Raw genomic sequence first — 21046 nt, 5'->3', positions numbered from 1 at the left:
ATCAAGAACTTATGACCAGATCTTTTAAATATTTAACTCACATGTAGAATTTTCCTTTGCTTTTCAAGCCTTATCCAAATTGGTTAAATGTTACCAACTTTGTATTTTTTTTGTTTGTGTATTTTGTTGTTTTAATGCTGATTTTGAATCTCAAATCTGCACATTTATGTTGAACCAACTAATAAGGCTTGAAGAGTTAAAGAGTGCGTGATGGACTTCTGGAGGCAGGTTTAAATTATAATAGAGACACCCATATTTTGGAAATACATTCAGTTTATCTGGTTATCGCATGTGTAAGGTTTTCTCTAGGTAAACACTTTTGTTTTGCTGTTAATAACCTGTTTTATAATTTTATAGTATTTTTCCACTGAAGCAGTGGTTTTCTATTTTTTTTTTATTTACTTATATACTCAGCCACGGATCCTTTCATTTACGTGGAAGCTGATGATATGCCAGTAGAGAAATGTGCCACTGCTCTGGGTGAAGCAGGATGTAGGTGGCCTGAGAATGACTCACCAACAGTACCCTCTCACCGTGGCCGCCTCTGGAATTCTCTCTAAGTGTCTTCAGTGTATGGAAACTGCTGCAAAAAAATTTGAGTCTTCTGACAAAAGGGGTTAATTCAGAGTACCTGCTCTAACATGTTCATGTGGCGTCACTAAAAATCAGACTGTCAGATACCATAAAATATTTCCCAGTGTGATATATCGCAGAAAGATGTGTCTACTCTCACTTATATAACTTGAGTATCCTTATTAACCAATCTTCAATTTCGCTTGAGCACTGAGAAAATTAAAACTGATCAAAATGTTCCCTATGTGTAGTTACAGGTCTGAATGAGGCACAAACGGCTTGTACCCGCAAAGGTTGACTTTGTTAATTAGAACATCTTTCCTCCTCTAAAGACTTTAAGAAGAAACGCCAGCAGTGGCGTAACTTGACATGACTTTAGATTTTCATGTAAATTATTGCTACTGTTTCGGTTGTCCTTTCCCCCTTTCTTTTTAAAATGAAAGGGACATTTCTTGTGAAAGACTACAATTAAATCATAAAAATTTACATTCATGTGCCATTAAGTTTAATTCTACTCACAAAAGCAATAGCACAGAGTTTGAAATTCTATTCCTAATCAAGTAGGTGTACCACATACCGGGAGGGCTCATTATCCACAAGGTCATATATACAATTCACAGACCTCTGCATATACCCAATGGAGTGATCTATTCATTATATTTCACCTCTGACTTTGAACTCCCTAATGTTAAAAGATTTGAAAAGAACCGAATGTTCTGATTAAGAGATTGATTATTTCTAACTTAATGTTTTCAGTATGTTGAAAGTGGTGATGACTTGGGGGAATCAACAGATCTCTACATTACCTAATTCTTTTCACTTATATTTGAAAGCAAATATATATTCATGTATGGTTATGACTCAAGTCATTCTCGCCAAATTTAATCACGTAGTGGGTGAATCACATTCAGATTTCCTTTTGCAGGTTTCCTAGTAATCTCAAACAATACTTCTAGTAGGTAACTTAAGCGTGCAAACCTCAATAAACCTGTCAAGAACTGCAATTCTACTGGTTTTTTTTTTTTGTTTGTTTTGCATTAACTTTAGTTGATAAGATGATGATACTGTTATTGTTGTTAGTTGACCCGTGAAGAATTTTAATTTAGGTCTAGTTTTTTTCCTTTAATTGTTGACTTTAGTTTTTAAAGGTTTCAGTCATGAAAATGGTTAGCAAAGTTGTGGGTATTTGGTAAATGCTTGTTAAATGCTTTTTCATTATCAGTGTTGCTGAAGACTTGCAAATTAGAGTGGGATGGATAGAGTTCTTTTCTACTCTGCATAGCTTTGAAGACTTTGGTGCTTTCATTGTATTCTTATAGTTTTACATACCATTCCTAGGAATATTTAGAGAGATAATTGTTGTAACCAAGGTCACAGGTTTAATCATCAGGTATTCTAATTAGCTTTAGGTGGACAGTTGTCCTATACATGCTTGTTCATGTTAATGTCTTTGTCATAACAAGTATAGTTATCATATCTTCATGCCTCTCCTGGGGGCCCATTCTGGACTGTGTTGGAGTTGTCTCTGACACTCTCTCCCATCCCTAAGATATTCAACCACATTTGTTCATGATTTTTATTAGGTCCCTCCTGGACTTAAAATTCCCTAAAAGATTTGCCTGCTGCCTATAGGGCAAATTCCAAAATTCTGTGCAGGGAAGATAACCCTTCATGCTGTGAACCTTGCTCAAGTTACTCTTCTCATCTCTTACTCCCCACTCACAACTCTCCTCTCCAGCTGTATGGAGAACTGTAGTTCTCAACTACACCTTGGACATTTCCACTTCATTTCTTTGTGCATGGAGTGCTTTTAAACATTACCCCTCTCCCCCTGCAAATATCTTTTTCTGCTGCTTTTTCAAGACTTAAGGTGCAAAATGTTACCTCCTCTGATAAGTTCCTTTGACCTCCAGAGTCTGAGATGGACGTTTATTTCTCTTTACTCCCAAAGCATCCAGCTTCTACATTTAACATAGGTCTTGCCACATTGAAATGTAATAGGTTACATTAGTCTAAATCCTGCTTTAAGCTGATAATTTACTGGAAGGATTAGCTGTATTTGTCATTTCTGTATCGCTAATGCACAGTGCACTGCTGGACATATAGTCAGTGGGTAGTTGTTATATTCCCATTGAATGAATGAGTAAAGGGACTGGGAATGAGAGCAGAGATTGCGACACTGAACATCCCCCACTTGAAACTGGGAACAGTGAGAAGGGCAGTGACCATTACAAGGTGAGAATACCTCAAGAACAACCTCAGGGGTTTTTGGTATAAACCCAGTAGAATTGCAGCTGTGAATCCAGACCTAGGTTATATGTATGTATATGTGAATGTAGAAGTGTGTTTATTTCTTACCACTGGGAAGTCAGTGATCTGGTGGATAAGCCAAGGATCCTGAAAATCTCTGGAGATACGGTAATTTCATAGTACTTGAAATCTGAGGGACTCAGTTCTTCTTATAGTGCAGTGACTAAGTAGAAAGAATATGGGGGCTGGGCACAGTGGCTTACACTTGTAATCCCAGCACTTTGGGGGGCCGAGGCAGACCGCTCATTTGAAGTCAGAAGTTTGAGACCAGCCTGACCAACATGGCAAAACCCCATCTCTACTAAAAATACAAAAATTAGTTGGATGTGGTAGTGGGCGCCTGTAATCCCAACTGCTCAAGAGGCTGAGGCAGGAGAAGCACTTGAACGCGGGAGGCAGAGGTTGCAATGAGCCAAGATCACACCACTCCAGCCTGGACGACAGAGTGAGACTCCATTTCACAAAAAAAAGAAAAAGAATATGGAGCCAGGCCACTTGGGTTCAGACCTCAGCTCTGACATCGAAGAGTTTGTAACATCAAACATGTTACTGAAATGGATTTTGCTTCAGTTTCTCATGTGTAACAGAACATGCCTCACAGGTTCTGATGAGAATTCAGTGAGTAAATATATGTAACTATATTTAGAGTAGTGCTTGATATGAGCATCAGTTATTATTACTAGGATTGAGTATCCTTCATTAGATTACCCCCAAATGTTCCAGAGGTATTTAGAGCCGAAGGTCTTTTTTGGGGGGCTATGGATTGGTGAGCATAAGTGGAGTGTCCAACAGTCCAAGTATAAATTAGATACTGTGGGTCCTTGGCAAATCCGAGGTTGTATTTGGAGCCTTAAGAGAAGACACTATAGGTGCTCAGCAGTTGGCATTTACCATTTACATTGTGCAGTAGTATTTCTTTTATTAAATATTTCCACATACAGTAATCCAGATTTCTTTAGAGCTTTAATCTGTGTGGTTCCTCAACTACTTTAAGCAATTTTAAGCACATTGTATAATGGTGGTACTTTATAGCCAATATTTAAGTTTCCTCAGTTGCTTTTTTTTAGCCTGAAGGTACAATTATGAGAATTTGTATAGTTTTCAGTAGTGGGCTTGATGAACTCAATGTAAACTTTTTAAAAGGTAACTTTACATATTGTTATGATTCTTACTTTGGAGAGACAGTAGGAGGTTATTAGTACCTCTACTTACAGAATTTATCACTGGGTCCTTGGATTCAGATATAATGGTAGTGTGGCAGGATGGGGCTGAAGGAAAAAGGAAAGTTACAGTATTAATTGTCAAGGTCTCATTTTTACAGCTTATCTGGAACCGCTACCAGGTGTATCTGTATATTTTTTTAAATGATAATATTGACGTTGTACCTGAATTCTTCAGTATATTTAAATAAGAGTTTTTCAAGCAGTGGTTATTGACATTTTGGGCTGGATAATTTATTCAGGGGATACTGTCCTGTGTCTGGTAGGATGCTTAGTGGTGTCGCCGGATGCCAGGAACCCTCCCTCCCCTGGGTAATGATGGTGTCTCCAGACACTATTAGGTGTTCTCTGGAAACAAAATTGCCTCTTCTTGAGAACCCGTAACCTAAGCAGATTGTAATATCATTTGATATAGTCAAAAAACTCAGAGGGCTCTGCATAAGAGGATTGTTCTATTTCCAGTCAAGTGTGGAGAATCCTAATACCTTCCTCCCAAGTTTAAACATGAAGTCAAACAATTCTCATTAGTCTGTGTTGATAGATTAACTTTCCACAGAGGGGATTTACAGATAAGCTTCACACAGATTGACCATCTCCAGCATATTTTCCTTTTCTGGAAATAATATGTGAGTGGGAGTAACAATATCTGAGAGAGAGTATATAGGAAGTAAATATTTATTTGAATCGCCTATGTGTGGGTTCTTCCTGTTACTTGTCAGTGGATACTTTGGATTTATTTTTAAATAATAACCATTGCCTTTCCATTTCTGTGGGTAAATATTCAGTAATAAGAAACTTTTACTTTATTAAGTCTGTAGTGTTAGAAAGGGTAAAGTTACCAATAATCACAACTGCTCAATATTAAAATACTTAATGAATTAAATCATTTGTTCATTTGTAATGAGAACTTTTCAAAAGAAGTATGTTTAGCTTTCAGTTGTAACCACAGGTTCAAGATCTTGAGTTAATAACATTTGTACAACTGGAAGAAAGTAAAAATGAATATATTACATGTAAAAACTCTCTTTCGTGAATTCTCAGATCCAAACTTTTATGTTTTCATTCTATGGGTTTGATGTTGACCGATACATTTTATCTATGAATTGATATATAATTGATGTAAGTAAATATGACTGTTGTCTGGGCACTACCCTTACATAATTCAAGCGTATATGAAAGACATTTCAAAAATCACTCGCAAAGAACAAAATGGGAACAATAATGTTCACATAAAGTGAGAGAGGATAACTTTTCCCGTATGAGTTTTGGGTTGAATTTCAAAACTATACTGAAATATAAAACATTAATAGTATAAATATATGATTAGACCAATTTTCTTAAGAGTTCTAAGCAGTAGATAATTTTTATCTTGTTAGAATTTGCAAAGGTACTTGAAATTCCACACATATGCATTGTCTAATTTAGTGGTTTTACTTTAATTGTATTAGGTAGATAATCATGGAAGCAGTCAGACGAACCTAGAGATTTCACATCATTTACTAATTGATGCCCAAGTAGGCAGGGTAGAAGTACTTGAAAACACACACACATACACACACACACACACACACACACACACACACAATCTGTCTCTTTCTCTGTCTTTCTCTTTCTCTCTCACTTCCTTTGATTTGTGCTTTAATTTTGAAATGTGTGCTTAGGTGGCAGAGTGGCTGCAAATACAGCATACTGTATTTGACCAAAATATTTTTCTGTTTCCTAGGTGGAGAAGGACCCTGCATAGCTGCTTGTTAGCAGAGAGATAAAGTGGGTGCTGGGCAGCCCAATGACAGGTGGGGGTCATTCTCGGGGAGTGTCACGGAGAATTTAAGACAGGGGTTTAAATCACAGATGGTGGAGGAGAGTTCTGCTTCTTTCATGGACAGGAGGTCCAAAGAAGGCACAGCAAACCACAGGTCCATCCAGGCACTTTATGCCAGATATTGAACAGGAAGCCTAGTAGTCCTTTAGTGACTGGAGAACGGCCAAAAATCCAGAGATTCTGTTTTTCCAAATGAGCACTTCCTGGGTTCATAAATCAAGGAACCCCACAGAGAATTCAAGTCACATATCTCCTTTCTCAGGTTGATTGTTCATATAGTGGGTCCTAATGTGGTAAGACTTACTTATGAATGTTTTATTTCTTATAATGCCATCAGTCACTTCCTTTTTTTCTCCCTGGCATATTCTCACCACCCTTATCCTCCATGGCCCCAACTCCCTTAACCTACTTGCCTAATGCTCTTTTGCTGCCTACCTGAACTACAAAAAAACCAATCTACTCATCTTTCAAGGCTTAGCTCAAATGTCACCTCCTCTGTGAAGCCTTCCCTAAGGCTCAGGCAGAATTAATTCTTTCCTCCGTGTAATACCATAGCACTTTATTTGGACTATTAATATAACAGCACAGTGTGTTGGTGTTCATTATATGTGTCTGTCTTCTACAGAGATTTTGAGTTCACAGAGGGGAGAGATCATATCTTTTTTCCCTCTGTAACCTCAACACCTGGGGATATAGATGGAAATTAAGTAACTGCACTGTTCCATGCATGTCTTTAAAGGGCATAGGTCTCAAACCAGACATCTACAAAGGATGAATCCTGTTTACTTTTTGGAAAACTGGTTCTCTTTTGCTTGTGGTCATGGAAGCTGGTTTATTGGTGATTTTCTACTCCAACTTATTTAAAGCCTCATTTGTACCAAAGTATTACTGATTTTCTAGTGGAAGGAAAGGTATGTCTAGCATACAGTGGTGTTTTCAATAAACTGAAATTTATAAGACAGATTTCTAGTTGAGGTTTATGGTCTTCATAATTCTAGTTTTCTCCAGAAACAAACCTTGATCTCTTTGGTTGACTTCTGCTGAGATCGATTTCATGTTATTTTGAAGAATTTTTAACCCTCAGAATTATAGATTTCATTTGAGAGAACGCATGTTCTGTATTTGTTTGTGTCAGTGTTTCAAAATGTGGGGACCCAAAATCCCAGATGTATCTATTAAAAATATATGTGGCCTTTTGGTAAGGGAAGTTACATCATTTTTTTTCAGGCACAATTGAAGAAGGAAAAAAATTTTGTTTAGTTTTTAGTGGTTTGTTTTTAGGCATTTTCCATACAAAGATGAGCAAGACCCTTCAAAAACCACCAATTTGCTTATTTAGGGGGGAAAATCCTCCTATGTCCAAAAATAACATTAAATTAAATTTATTGTTTCCAATAGTTTCAAAAATTGTGGTTTTATTTTCTTGTATGGGTCATTTTTGAGCATAGTACAGTACATGAGTGCACTACATCATGACAAAGCATATTTGCTCTGTGCTTTAGTGGGTCACTTTATTTATCAGAGTCAGATCATCAGATCAGAAGAGAGATCTAGCCTAACCCTTCCATTTTGCAGATGAGATGCTGTATTATGTGACCTTAAGACCTTAAGTCATTTACTCAAAACAAAACAACAAAAAAAGAGAACTGCATGCTGGGGACACTTCATGCTCCCAGCTCTGTATCTTACCACTTTATTTTTATTTGTTTCTGACGAGGAGTTGAGAAAGCTGGAATCAGACTACCTTTGTGTATATCCAGGCTCTGCCACTCATCAGTGATGTGACTTTGGTCATGTAATTTTCTGAGTGGCTGGAAGCCATAGTTCCAGCATGTGTACATGGGGAATAATAACAGTACTTGCCTCATGGAGTTGTAAGGAATAATTGAATTCATGCAGGAAAGACACTTGGTTCAGTGCCTGGCCCACTGTAAAAGCTCAGGTTATAGTTTGAATTGATATCTTGGAATAAATTGCTGAGTGTATTTGATATTCAGAGAGGGAAATTCATGCTGCTAAAAGCAAGTTTTTTTTTAAAAATCTGTTATTTAAAAAATACAAATAATTCATACTTTGTATAACATATTAAAACAGAGATGATAGAGGTTACTTTTGAGAGGAATGACCAGAGGGAGCAAGAGAGAGGCTTCTGAAATGCTGATTATGTCTTTTATCTTGGTTTGGTTGCTGGTCATGTGGAAGTGTTTATTCAATAAAAAATTCATCAGCGATCAACTTTTGATTTATGTATTTTATTTTACTGTGCATATGTTATACTTTCTTAAAAGGTTTAAAAAATATGGCTATATTTAAAGTAAAAAGTGTATTTACTCATTTCTTAATCTCTGCAAATCATGATAAGTTTTTATACTTAGGTGTGTATCTTTTTTTTTTTTTAATGTAGTTAGCTATTTAATGAGGTTCTTAAGACATTCAGAACACCAATTTGTGAGGATAAATTCCATTCGTCAGGGCAAAAACAGATCGCAGGTAGCCCTGGAGCTGAGGAACAGCTTTGATTTTTGGTAGAATTTGTGAGTCCACAGCTTTCTGATCAATCTTGCGCTGCTCTGTAATCTCGTATTTCTCTTTCTCTGTGTCGAAGATCTTACCTTCCTGGTGTCTGGGCTTCCGCAACTTCTTCTTCTTGAAGTAAGCATCAGTAAGATGTTTTGGGATTTTGACATTGCTGATATCGATTTTGGTTGAGGTGGCAATGACAAATTTCTGGTGTGTTCTTCGTAGAGGAACTCGATTGAGGAGCAGACGTCCAGTCACAAGTAACAAGCCACTAGCCAGCTGCTTCAAGAAAACCACCCTCTTGCCCCTGTGGCGTCCAGTGAGGATGATCAGAACGGTCCCGGGGGTAATGCTGGCTCGCAGTTTTCTCACGTGCTGACTGAAGGGTTTTTTGCCGTGGCTCAACAGCTTTCGAGGCACATCTTCAGTAGGATAATACCTAGGCATTTTGTGAAGTTTAACCACCCGGGTACCGCCGTTCTTGTCACCACCAACTGGTTTTGTAAGAGTTGCAAGAATCTCCTTCTTTTTCTTTTCAACCTTGGATTTAGCGGCTGAGTACTTCCTCTTGTACATGGCCTTTCCGGAATACATGGCAGATTGGGAATACCTGCCAATTCCTCTGACAAGGACAGGGTTGCGGCTGCAATGGGGCTTCCCCTTCTTGGGCTTCTTAGCCTTGAGGTGACCCTTTTTCACCTTGCCACCAGCATCAGCCTTCTTGGCTTCGGGTTTCTTCTCTTTAGTATCTGGCTTCTCAACTTTTTCACCCGCCATCTTGCAAGATGGGAAAGAGAACTAAGGTTTCGGCTTCCGGTCCATCAGGTGTGTATCTTTTCAGGCATTTTTTTCTATGTATGTGTAAATGTAAGAACTATATGAGGATGTGATTTATTTTCATTTTACATTTTAACTCCAATAGGGTCATTGATTTCCTTAAAACTTGCTTTTGATCTGCTGAATCTTGAATATTTTTCCACATCAGTACATATGCTTTTGGGTGCTTCTATTTAATCTATGCAGATGTTTCATAATTTCACTGTTCCCCTCTTGGTGTATGTTTACATTGCTTCCAGAGTTTTACTATTACTAAGTATGTTGCACTGATGATTTTTATGTCTCTTTGTACACCTGCCAAAAATATCTGTAGACAAACCTCTAGATGCAAGATTAATAGGTAAATATGTATTTGCATTTCCCATAGAAAGTGCCTACATACTTTTAAAAAAGATTTATGAATCTTGCATCTTTTAAGATAATATTCTCATCTTTATCACAAAGGCAGGTGCAAAAATTTCAACTTAAGTGAACCTTGTAATTATTTGTGCTCTGGTTAAGAGGAATGGTTATAGTAGTGTATTTAATATATACATATAATTTATATAATTAGTTTCTCAATTAAGAATAGTTAGTATTCATTTTTTTGAATGTATATTATATATACTTATGGTTCTTAAGTCCAAATGGTAGGAAGAAATAAATCAGTATATATTATATTCACTGCATTTTTTACTTAGTACCATCAAATATTTGCCAGAATTATTAGGAGAAATGGTTGTAACTCTCATGTGATTCGTGAGAACTTATGAGGAATGATATATTATTATTCTAGTGAGAGCCTACTATGTGCCAGGTACAGTTCTAAGCACCTTACATATATTATGATAGCTTTTTAACATAGAGGTGAAAGGTGTAGACATTGTATAAATAATAAATGACATTACTCCATTTTCAATGTGTTGATAAATATTATTACACATGTCACAATATCAATTATGTCGTATCAATGACTAATTTATAAATCTGTTACTTATCATAATCTGTTTAATGTGAAAATAAAAATTAATGCATCAAAATCCAGAAAATTGCTACTCAAGTGCTGGCTAAAGTAATCTGATAGATACAATTTTAAAATGAAGTATATTAATCTGTTGATTTTATTGTTAGTTTCTTATATGTAGAAAATTCTGTCTCTGGAATATTCAGTTCTCGTAGTTTTTGGTTAAGATTTTGATTAATCTTCAATGGTTATCTAGTGCCTTTAAAAAGTAGTCCAACTCAGAATAGCTAATGTATTCCTCTGGCATTGAATAAATATGGCTATCAATTTTTGTGGGTTTTTTTCCTGCAGAATTTCCTGTTATTCTAAGGGATTCAATAGGACTTACACATATAAAACTGAAAATTATATTACTATGGGGAAGCTGCTTTGTGCCTTTGAGAAGGAACTCTCTTGCTAACTTAAGTACTGTATGTGTGTAGAATAGCTAATATTTTCCTCCCAAGAAATTTCATGTATGCAGTTAAAACACTCTTAAATTGATTAAGGATTTGTTATATATTTCCAGAAGCACTCAAGAGTACTTTTATGGTTATAAGAGTAGAGTGCATTAGAATGCCAGAAACCAATGAATACGCTAGAGGCCTTCAAAACTGTGCCCGACATTCCTGACTTTACCATATAAACATGTGGGGTAGGCTGGAAAAACAAAACAACTTTCCTTCCCCCAACGTAGGTGAGACCTATGATGATAACACTTCAAGTGGCTTGAATATTAATTTGATACTTTTTCTGTTAGAAGTAATTTTTATTACTTAGCAAATGAAATGGAGAGGTAATAAATATGACTGATATTTATTTCGCGAGTAAAGTATTATTTTACATCAGATTCGACCCAGTTACCTTTATCCTTTTTGGAAAATGTATTATACAAACTACCACAGTATTTTGCCTATTAATCAGGGAAGCTAAAAGCGTTTTATAAACATTGAATCAAAACTCTCACTGCTGTGAGGGAATTAAATTTCAAGCAATATACTCCTTTTATAGGGTGAGAAACTGAAGTATGGAGAAATTACAAGGTTTTCCCAAAGCTATACACTGAGTCATGGCAGACATAGAAATCAACAATTCTCTTTGCCTGATTTAATCTGAAACTTCATGAAACGTAATTTATCCATTTCCTGACATGTATTGCCTTATTTGCTTATTTATGTGCTCATCCATTCATTCATGCATTTATGCACTATTGCCTGTTTATGCACTCATTCACTCATTCATGCATTTTGAAAGAGTCAATGTTTTTGTATGATACAGTCTTGATTTAGGGACTATAAATATTTTGAATATATGTATCTTAGATATTGCTTGAAAGAAACTCATTACGTTTTTTTTGCAATCATGAAAAAGAAATTAAGACGTTAAGAAAACCAAGCTGAATTGTCCAAGTGTGGGCCATAGCAGTGTCTATGGGCAGCACCTGAAGCTAACTTGGCTGAAGCCCTGGAGGAGATGCCTGGGGCATAGAGTGGGGACCAGGAAAAACTATAGCACTCTTAGAGAGTACTATAAGGGCTAGTATCCACATCTCTACCACCTGATGTTTTTGTATTTGGTTGAATCAAGAGAGAGGGGGCAAATTATTCTGCTTCTCATTCTGCCATCTTCCTGAGTTTCAGTTCTCACATTTTAAATTCTTTTTTATTGAGATCTTTTTCTTACTAGTTTAACCAGTATTTTCCCACGCTTTCTTCACCAAATTCATTTCTTTCCACAAGCTTGCAGAGTTATATTTAAAGCAAATAGGATTTCTCTGGGTCAGACCTCACTTTTTGATGGAACTTCTGGGGTCACAAGTAATTTGAAGTGAGGAAAGTGTCTAGCAACTTCCCTCAGCCCAGTACCCTGTAACAGAGACCTCAGAGTACATAGTGATGACACCTGCCCTCCTCCCCTTCTGTAGAGAGTTTAATGGGCAACTTTTTTTGGCTTGTTCTCTTGTTCTTTTCTTGCAGCCCCAAGACTTAGGACTCAGACTTGGTTTCTGCTTGTATGGTTTTCCAACTCTTCCCTTTGGAGCGTTCTTTCCCAGGGGGCTTTTCAGGTCCAAGAGCATTTGGACCCCTGGGAGCTGAACTTGTAGATTCTACAAAGAACGTCCAAGTACCAGGCAAACCACATCTTCCTGTAGCTTAAACATTAGTCTTTTTTCCCCCTTCAGCTTTACTGAAGAATAATTTAGTCTCCAACAAACAAGCAAACAGACAGAAGCCTAGGGTCTTCCTCAAAGGCACTTTCTTGCAGCTTTGAAGATTATCATCATTAATTTCTATTTCAGTTAATTGGTTTTCCTTTACATTTTTATCTGGGTATAAATGTGATACTTTGGTATACATTAATGTTGATCTATATTAATATGTCAATTTATAATTGAGTGATTTAAAAATAATGTTGCACTATGACCTATTTTATATCTACCTTTCATTTAATGCATTTCCTAAGCAATTATGCTTTTGTGGCTCACTGAATTCCCTCATAATTCCCTGTTGGGAAACAAAGATTTTTTTAAAATTGAAGATATGCTCTCGTTAACCAGAGGCACCGTATTTAACTTGAGAAAAAAAGATTAGGAGTGACATAAATGACAGCATGCTCCTAATATCTAACAGCCTGCCATACATGTGAAAGCAGGATTCAGTTTATGGTTTGTGGCTCTGCTGGGCAGGCCAGAAAGTGGAAGTTTTGAAAAGCAGATTTTTAAACTAACATATAAGGAATAATCAAAAGAAGGAACGAGGAGAGGAGGTGGTTCTATTCATTGGAGCTAAGAAGCTTCAAGTATTATACCTACAGACTCATGTGATCAGCCTGTTAATAAATCTCACCTATTTCTATCTTCCTCATAATCCCAAGACAAAGAAAGAGAACTATATAGATTCCATTTGTATCCATTCTCTCTCATTTTCTTTTTCTGTGTCTCCTAATATATCTCTCTCCAAATTTGCCCATAAAGTCAGGACACATAGCAGGGAAGCATAACGTTGAGTTGAATCAAATCACCAAAGGTATTTGATACATTATTTTCTGAATTCTTACAACTTCAGCCCTTTTAAAGGTCTTTGGCTTTTTAGAAGCCAGAAAGGCAGTTTTTGGTAAAGGTGGCCGTACTTTTAATTCAGTTACAGGGTCAGTGGAATGATTGTTATATTCAAATGCTACAGGGGGATTTATTGAGAGGAAAAAGAGTACTCAAACTTTCCTGGATGCCTCAATTAAAAATCTGGATCAGTAAAATTATCCTCAAGTGTCCCAAATTTAAGGAAGGCAAACAGCATCTTATTTAGTTACATTCTTAATTAGTATTCATTATAGACACAATTCAACTCAGTAACTTGGCATTAAGTGAATCAGATTTATTGCTATATTATGTAACTCCCATGTTTACTTTGTTGTGTTTGGGACTCCTCCCTTCCCATAATAAAGAATATGACTCACCGGTGTCACACCTTGATTCCTGAGACATTGATGTTATAGCAAAGTTGCTTGGAAAGATATAATTGTGTTTTTGTTATTGTTTTTGTTGTTATTATTTTCTTTTATGGGGATAGGCACTCACTTCTTGAGATTTAGCAGATTTACCTTGTAGTTCACAAATTATTACTTTAGATGTATCTAATTTACTGTTTTTTTTTTTTTTTTTTTTGAGGCGGAGTCTCGCTCTGTCACCCAGGCTGGAGTGCAGTGACACAATCTTGGCTCACTGCAAGCTCCACCTCCCAGGTTCAGGCCATTCTCCTGCCTCAGCCTCCCATGATGTAGCTGGGACTGCAGGCGCCCGCCACCGCGCCCGGCTAATTTTTTGTATTTTTAATAGAGACGGGGTTTCACCGTGGTCTCGATCTCCTGACCTTGTGATTTGCCCGCCTCGGCCTCCCAAAGTGCTGGGATTACAGGCGTGAGCCACTGCGCCTAGTCTAATTTACTGTTTAATTAGTTTGCTTCTTGTAAAAAAGTTCAGTGAACATATTTTTAAAAACATTTTTAGGGCTGTCTTCCGGATTCGTGTGTGTATTTTTTTTGCGTGTGGCTTTTCCATTTTATTTCTATTTCTTTTGTGTCTGTTTTAAGGATACTTATCTAGTTTTTTCCACATTGCTCTGTAGTTTCAAATTCTTAGATTCCTAATTTGTTATTGTGGCTACTCTCTACTGTGTTTTGTTTCTTTATGTAGCTTATAATTTTTTTTTTTTTCTTTTTGAGATGGAGTTGTGCTCTGTTGCCCAGGCTGGAGTGCAGTGCAGTGGCACGATCTTGGCTCACTGCAATCTCTGCCTCCTGGGTTCAAGCGATTCTCCTGCCTCAGCCTCCCAAATAGCTGGGATGACAGGCGCTCACCACTATGCCCAGCTAATTTTTGTATTTTTAGTAGAAACAGGTTTCACCATGTTAGCCAGGCTGGCCTCGAACTCCTGACCTCAAGTAATCTGCCTGCCTGAGCCTCCCAATGTGCTGGGGTTACAGGCATGAGCCACCGCACCTGGCCTGTAGTTTATAATTTTTGGTGGATTTCTCTCTCAGAACCCTTTGTACTCTATGGAGCAATTTTGCCTTTCCCTGGAGTCTAGGGATTTCAGACAGATCTCTAGGTCAGTCTTGATTTTATTTTTTTTGGCTTGAGGTTTCCATACCACAGATGTGGTAAACATTTAGAATTTACATTTCTGCAAGGCTGAAGTTTTGATTTATCTCACTCAAGTAATTATTTTCTTTTATTCTGTTCCCAAAGGCTGTGTCATAGGACAGGCTTCTTTGCTGAGTCTGATGGTGGGCCGAATTTTTCTAGCCCCCCTCCAATAAATGTGACAAACTTTTCAGACTCCCTCCTCTGTGGATTGCCTCTTGCTTTTGCTTCCTGCTGATCGCCATAAATGAAGATAGTGAGAACCAAACAATAACAACAGAAACACAAACATACCTTTTCCATATCATCAATTTCTCATGAATTAAGGCGTGATACCTGAAAGTCATATTTGCCTTATCAGTAATATTCATATAATTGCTTTGTCTTATTGATGTATCTAGCATATTATTCCTCATATCCACCTCTTCTCCAGGCCTTTTTCCACCCCATGTCAGTCTAGATTCTCTTGGCTTCTCACTTGGAGCGTCACACCAGCCTTTAAGTTGCCCCTTAACTCCACTTCTTGTTCGTCCTGTTTATCAGAAATCTGAAGTAGATGTGTTGTTGCAATGATATCACATGTGCCATTCTTTGTTTGGGGGGTTTTAAGGCTTTTAAGGTTATCAAAATATTGTGATGACCAATTGTCTTCATTGTATTTTGTACTTACTCTCCTGCTTTTGCCAACTTAAAATTTCTTAACATCCCGTTAACACTGAATGCCCATGCTTTCCTATTCCCTTCTTTTTCACATGTCCATCTATCATTGTTTATTGATTATATCAGTCTCTAGAGGCACCAGTCACAACTTTGATGTTATACACAATGACAGCTAAAAGGTGACAAATGCTAATGACTTAATCGAGGTGATGTTCATTTTTACAAGCTTAGCTGAGTTCAGAGAATTGGTAAAAGACTGGTGACTTTTGGCTACTATCTAAATACAATTGGTTAATGTAGCTTCTGGAGATCAGTGGTTAGTATGATACTCTTAGTTAAGCAGGGTCAAAAATAATTACATTTGTTTAAGGAATTGCAGAGACTACTCCTATACAGCAAAGAATGTTAAAATGTTTTAATTCAGTATATGAAGAGCAAAATATAAAAACAGGTTTTCTTCCACTCTCACTAGCAAGTAAAGTGGTCTACATTTTTGAAATATATTTTTTGTTTAATCATAACAACATACAATACAAATGTTATTAAAAACCCTATTTTATGGATCAAGACAGTGATATTTAGAGATATTAATTAGCTTTTCCAAGATCATACATTTATCCAGTAGTAAAAGCAAGGGTTCACAAGCTGATCTATTTTATTCCAGACTTTACTTGGAATCACTAAACTTACATCCCCTCTAGCAAAGCTATCGTTTACATCTCTAGGGTTTCAAGAGTTCAATTCTAAACTTGGGAGATCTATTCTTAAATTCTCTCAAAGTGCAACACATTTTCCTCAGGAGGATCATAAAGTCATCAGATGTGTGTTAAGCAATATATACAGTCATATACTCTTCATCAATAAAGGTTTCCAGGTTACACAGAAGAGAGATTTATGGCTGAGAAAAAGGCAGATTGCTTCTAAGAAAGACTTCCAATATGTTCTCTTCTGGCAGGCTACAGGAGAGCCAGCTAGATGAACCATTACAGTGTGTACAAAATGCTCAGCAGAATAATTCCTCAGTACTGGTAGGGAAGAGCAATAGGAGTAACATAAGAGAAGGAAAGTTGGTCTGCAGAGTCTGCCTTAGTATCTGTAGGGGTGCTGAGGTTGCTTGGGCTAAGAATTCTTTCACATGTTTCCCTGGGACAATTCACGCATAATTACTTCTGTATTTTCTAGGCTATCTAGGCAACCATCACCAATTAGCAAACACAAACAAAATAGAACACCTTGTTTGGACCTGCTTGTGAAAAATCAAGTGATCCTAATGTATAATTCCAGGAAGACTTGCCATCAAATGAACTCATGTCAAATGCCCCAAATGATTGTCACAAAGTAGAGCTTGTTGTAATTTTTAGCATGAGAAGTATGAACCCCATCATCAGTTTTTAAACATTTTGAGTTAAATGAACCGTTTTGCAAAGTCCACGTTCTATCTTTATAGACAGTTCAAAAATAGCTCAGCATCTAGTTTGTAGGTTGGCTCCATTTAAGGAGCTTGAAGTCAGGCAAGGTGCTCATTACTATTCACCCAGATCTGTTTCTTGGACACCCCAGCTGTTTTTCTTTTCTATGGCCAGGGAGGAGAGTCATGTGCATAGTCCAAGAATGTGCATCTCCATGTCTCTGAACAGTTGGCCATAGAATTGGAGCTAGGTGTTCTTTGTTTATGCCATTGGCTTTCCTCTCTGGCATGCTTCCCTGGTAGTTGGAGCCAGCCAGTGCCTGACCCAGCTTCACAGACCCAGTAATGAAATTTGGAGGGCAGAGTAGGTAACTAGGTACATAGGAACTGTAAAGCAATGCCCATCTGGACAGTTGATCACAGCTATAACTTCTCAATAATATAACAGGAATATAAACTGTTAGACTTCCTATACCATTGCAGTATAAAGAAGATAATTTAATTGAAGGCCGTGAGGATAGCTCATGAAATGCAAGGAAGAGTTGGACAAGTATGCAACAGGAAGAGAGCAGAGAAACAGTGAGACTTTGGGAGTCACCAGATCCGGGCGCTTAAATTCTGCCAGGACTTTCTTGCCATCTTCATTTTTGCTCCTCTTTCTCGGTCAGTTCTCTTCTGTCTTTCCCTGCAGACCAGCTTTTTTCCACATGGATATGAAACGTTTCCAAGTTTTATATCCTAGAGGTTTTGCCACTGAAGGAGGACTAGCCTGATACTTTCCCAGACTCATATCCTAAGGAAGATGAATCATTAGATCCAAGTAATTTGGTGTAACTGGAGAAGACTTGCGGACCCTACCTAATGGGTTAACCTGGATATGCATCTGTGGGAGGGAGATATGTTGTATGTGTATAATACACATGCAGGCAAACCTTAATATTATACAAGATTTGCTTCTGAAAATTTACTTGCAGTTTGAAAATCTGGAAGCCAAACAATAGATCAACTGTTGTGAATGTTAGAATTTAGTGTAGTGGCACTTTCTGTGGCCCAGGCAACTCTGCATAGGCAGAAAGATTCTTGAAAGCCCCACCCAGGTTGGAAAGGGTCTGTGTTGGAGGCCATGAGTAGGACTCTTCAGGCACTTGTTTCCCCATCCCAGGGTCTGCACGTGGTCTGGAACAAAAGCTTTGGCAGCTACAGTTTTTAAATCTTTTTCCAAGGATATGCTAGGGATTTGAAGCAGTGGGGAATGAGTCTTCCACTTTCCCTTTTTTTTCCTTTTCCCTGCAGCAAGAGGCAAGTATAGCCCTCAGCCGTGCTTATACCCTGACAGGAGAATCAGGTACAGGTCCCGGGCTCTGGTTGCAGGAGAGTGTGAGGCTGGTGATAGGGCAAGAGAATGGCGAGACCAGTGGAACAGGACTGAGGGAGAAGGAAGAGGAATCATCCCCAGAACTCCTACTTGGGGCAGTGGTCCCAGGGAGCTGAAACACCCCCAGAGCCCCTTCAAGGGGCCTTTTGGCAGAGGTGTACTTCTGCTAGACACTGCCATGGCTGCAGGTAGGACTGATTAAAAATTTCTGGTTTCTCCTAAGGACAGGATAAAGCTCTGAATTCTTTTTAGAGACTACATTCAGATCTTTATTTTGGAACCATCACTCTGGTTGCACTGTGAACAGTGATGTCCAGGGAGCAGGACTGGAGGGAAGGAGACCATTACGTGGCTGTTGCTCCGGCCCAAGCAGGGGCCAATGATGGCGGAACTCCTGTAGTGGCAGTGAGGAGAGAGAGGAGGGATTTGATGAAGTTTTGGAGGTATTGATAGGACTCGGTAATATATTGAAGGTGGAGAGCAAATGAGCAGGGAGTCAGTGACAAAGCCTAGTTGTTTGGCTTTGATGACTGGCTAAGACTGTACCATTTGTGTAGAGAATCCAGAGGTGTAGTGTTCCCATGTGCAGCTTTAGTCCTCATTCCATGCCAGCGTGGTGTGGAGTTGAGATCTGTCCCTTCCACTCCACGTTCACGTTTCTTTAGCTGGAGCAAAGCATGCCTGGACAACCCAGATTTCTTTCTTTCTTTTTTTTTTCTTGCGCACGAGAGAGGGTCTCTGCTCTGTCACCTAGGAGAAGTGCAGTGTCGTGATCATAGCTCACTGCAGCCTTGAACTCCTGGCCTCAAGGAATCAGAGGATTAGGTGTACATCACAGAGTCTCTACAAACTTCTCAAACCTCCTTCAGCATCTCATTCCTTAAGGGACCTTGCAGTCTCTCCCATCTGGATGGAGCCATGGTGCCTCATTCCATTTCTGAGAATTGTCTTAAAACTTTATATAGAAATTTGATATTTATGTATTTAAATGAGAAGAAATGTTGAATTGTTAATTCTAATTTTCTAAGACAACAGTTTGTAGCTCACTTAATAGCAGAGTTAAGAAAAAGGATATAATGAATGGTGTATATATTGAAAACTCAACTGCAGAAGAAATAATTTAATATGGAATGGGTGAGGTTGTTACAGGTTGGTGCAAAAATAATTGCGGTTTTTGCCATTACTTTCAGTGGCAAAAACCTCAATTGTTTTTGCACTAACCTAATAATACTGTTTGAAATTCACCTTTTCTGGCAGAATGGTCTTGAGATAGAGTGGGAACTAGATTATTGGCTCATAAAACAGCATGAGGTTACTGTTATTCCTTAATCTTATATCTTTATTATGAGGTAATGCTTCTCTTACTTGATTTGGAGAATGTTCTCATCTTTTTCTCATGTATTTATGAAAACTAAATGTTAAAGGATTTAACATAACAACCATTGCTAAATTATGATGTAAAATAATACTGTGTCTGCAATTAGCCTAGGTAGTTTTACTTGGTTCAATAATATAAAATCACTAGGCTCATAATATTTTAGTACCTTAGTGTGATTGGCCAAGAAAAAAATTCACGTTACCATAAAAAATCAAGCTAAGTAACAATTAATCTAAATTTCAAGGAAATATAAAGCAAAGTATTATGTTGTAACATGGAACATTAATGTAAATAACTCCCCAACAGTTCATGAAATAGATTCTGAACTGGCAGTTAACAAGGAAGGGCTAGTTTTGGCTTAATTCTCTTATGCTCCAGTATCTTCCCTGAAGTCTTATTTAATTTCACTTGAGTTAGCAACAGTACTCTGAGATGGTGGTACATCTGGAAAATTATCACTTCTTTCCTGGCAATCAGTATCCTTAATTCTTACATATGCTTTCTGGAAATATTACATTCATACTTCGATGACATCTTAAAACTAATTTCAATGTAGTAATTGTACACGTGTGGTGAGTATATTGTGTTCCCTAAAAGATGCTTTTAGGTCCTAATCTCTGTATTTGGGAATGTGACCTCATTTGGAAACAGGGTCTTTGCAGGTATAATCAAGTTAAAATGAGATTTTAACTGGATTAGGATGGGTCCTAATAAAATGACTGTTGTACTTAGGAGGAAGATTTGTACAGAGACATACACACACACAAAAGGAGGCCATGTGATGTTAGGCACAGAGAACATAATGTGGCAATGAAGGCAGAGATTGGAGTGATGCATCTATGAGCCAGGGATGGTCAGCAACCCCCAGAAGCTGGGGAGAGACAAAGGATGCTTCCCTAGGATCTCCAGAGCAAGCATAAATCTGCCAGCACCTTGATTTAGGACTTCTTGCCTCCAGAACTGTGAGAATAAATTTCTGTTCTAAGCCACCCTGTTTGTGGTACTTTGTTATAGGAGTCCTAGGAAACTAATGCAACATGCTGTATTGTAAATAAACAGTAGTTCTAATTGGTATAAATAATATTTTTAAGTATATTTTATTATTAGGTCAGGTGAGTAGGAAATTACCTGGTAGACTAATTATCAATATTGTATTTTCTGAAAAGTTAAAATATTCCCATTCAGTAAATAATACTTGTCTAAAAGTTTCTATCTGTATTGTCCTAAAACAAAGTAAAAATTAAAATGGAGTCAGTTACGTACCTGAAAAATGTGAAAAAGGAAAGAAAAATCTTTTAGGAAAGATTTTTCCTAAAATA

General features: G+C 37.6%; 1 protein-coding gene and 1 pseudogene across 7 annotated transcripts in view; one reads left to right on the top strand and one right to left on the bottom strand.

Moving 5' to 3' along the window:
• The window catches only part of EYA4 (EYA transcriptional coactivator and phosphatase 4), a 290443-nt gene that overhangs the window by 6683 nt on the left and 262714 nt on the right, over window positions 1-21046 (top strand). The gene's annotated exons all lie outside the window — the stretch shown is intronic.
• Window positions 8334-9222, bottom strand: LOC105526202 (annotated as a pseudogene). The gene has a single exon (XR_001004048.1). The product of XR_001004048.1 is annotated as a 60S ribosomal protein L6 pseudogene (transcript).

The sequence above is a fragment of the Colobus angolensis genome, unplaced genomic scaffold (assembly GCF_000951035.1).
Source record: "Colobus angolensis palliatus isolate OR3802 unplaced genomic scaffold, Cang.pa_1.0 Scaffold58, whole genome shotgun sequence".
NCBI lineage: Eukaryota > Metazoa > Chordata > Mammalia > Primates > Cercopithecidae > Colobus > Colobus angolensis.
The sequence above is the reverse complement of the archived record's forward strand: the minus strand, read 5'-3'. Positions and strand labels throughout refer to the sequence as shown.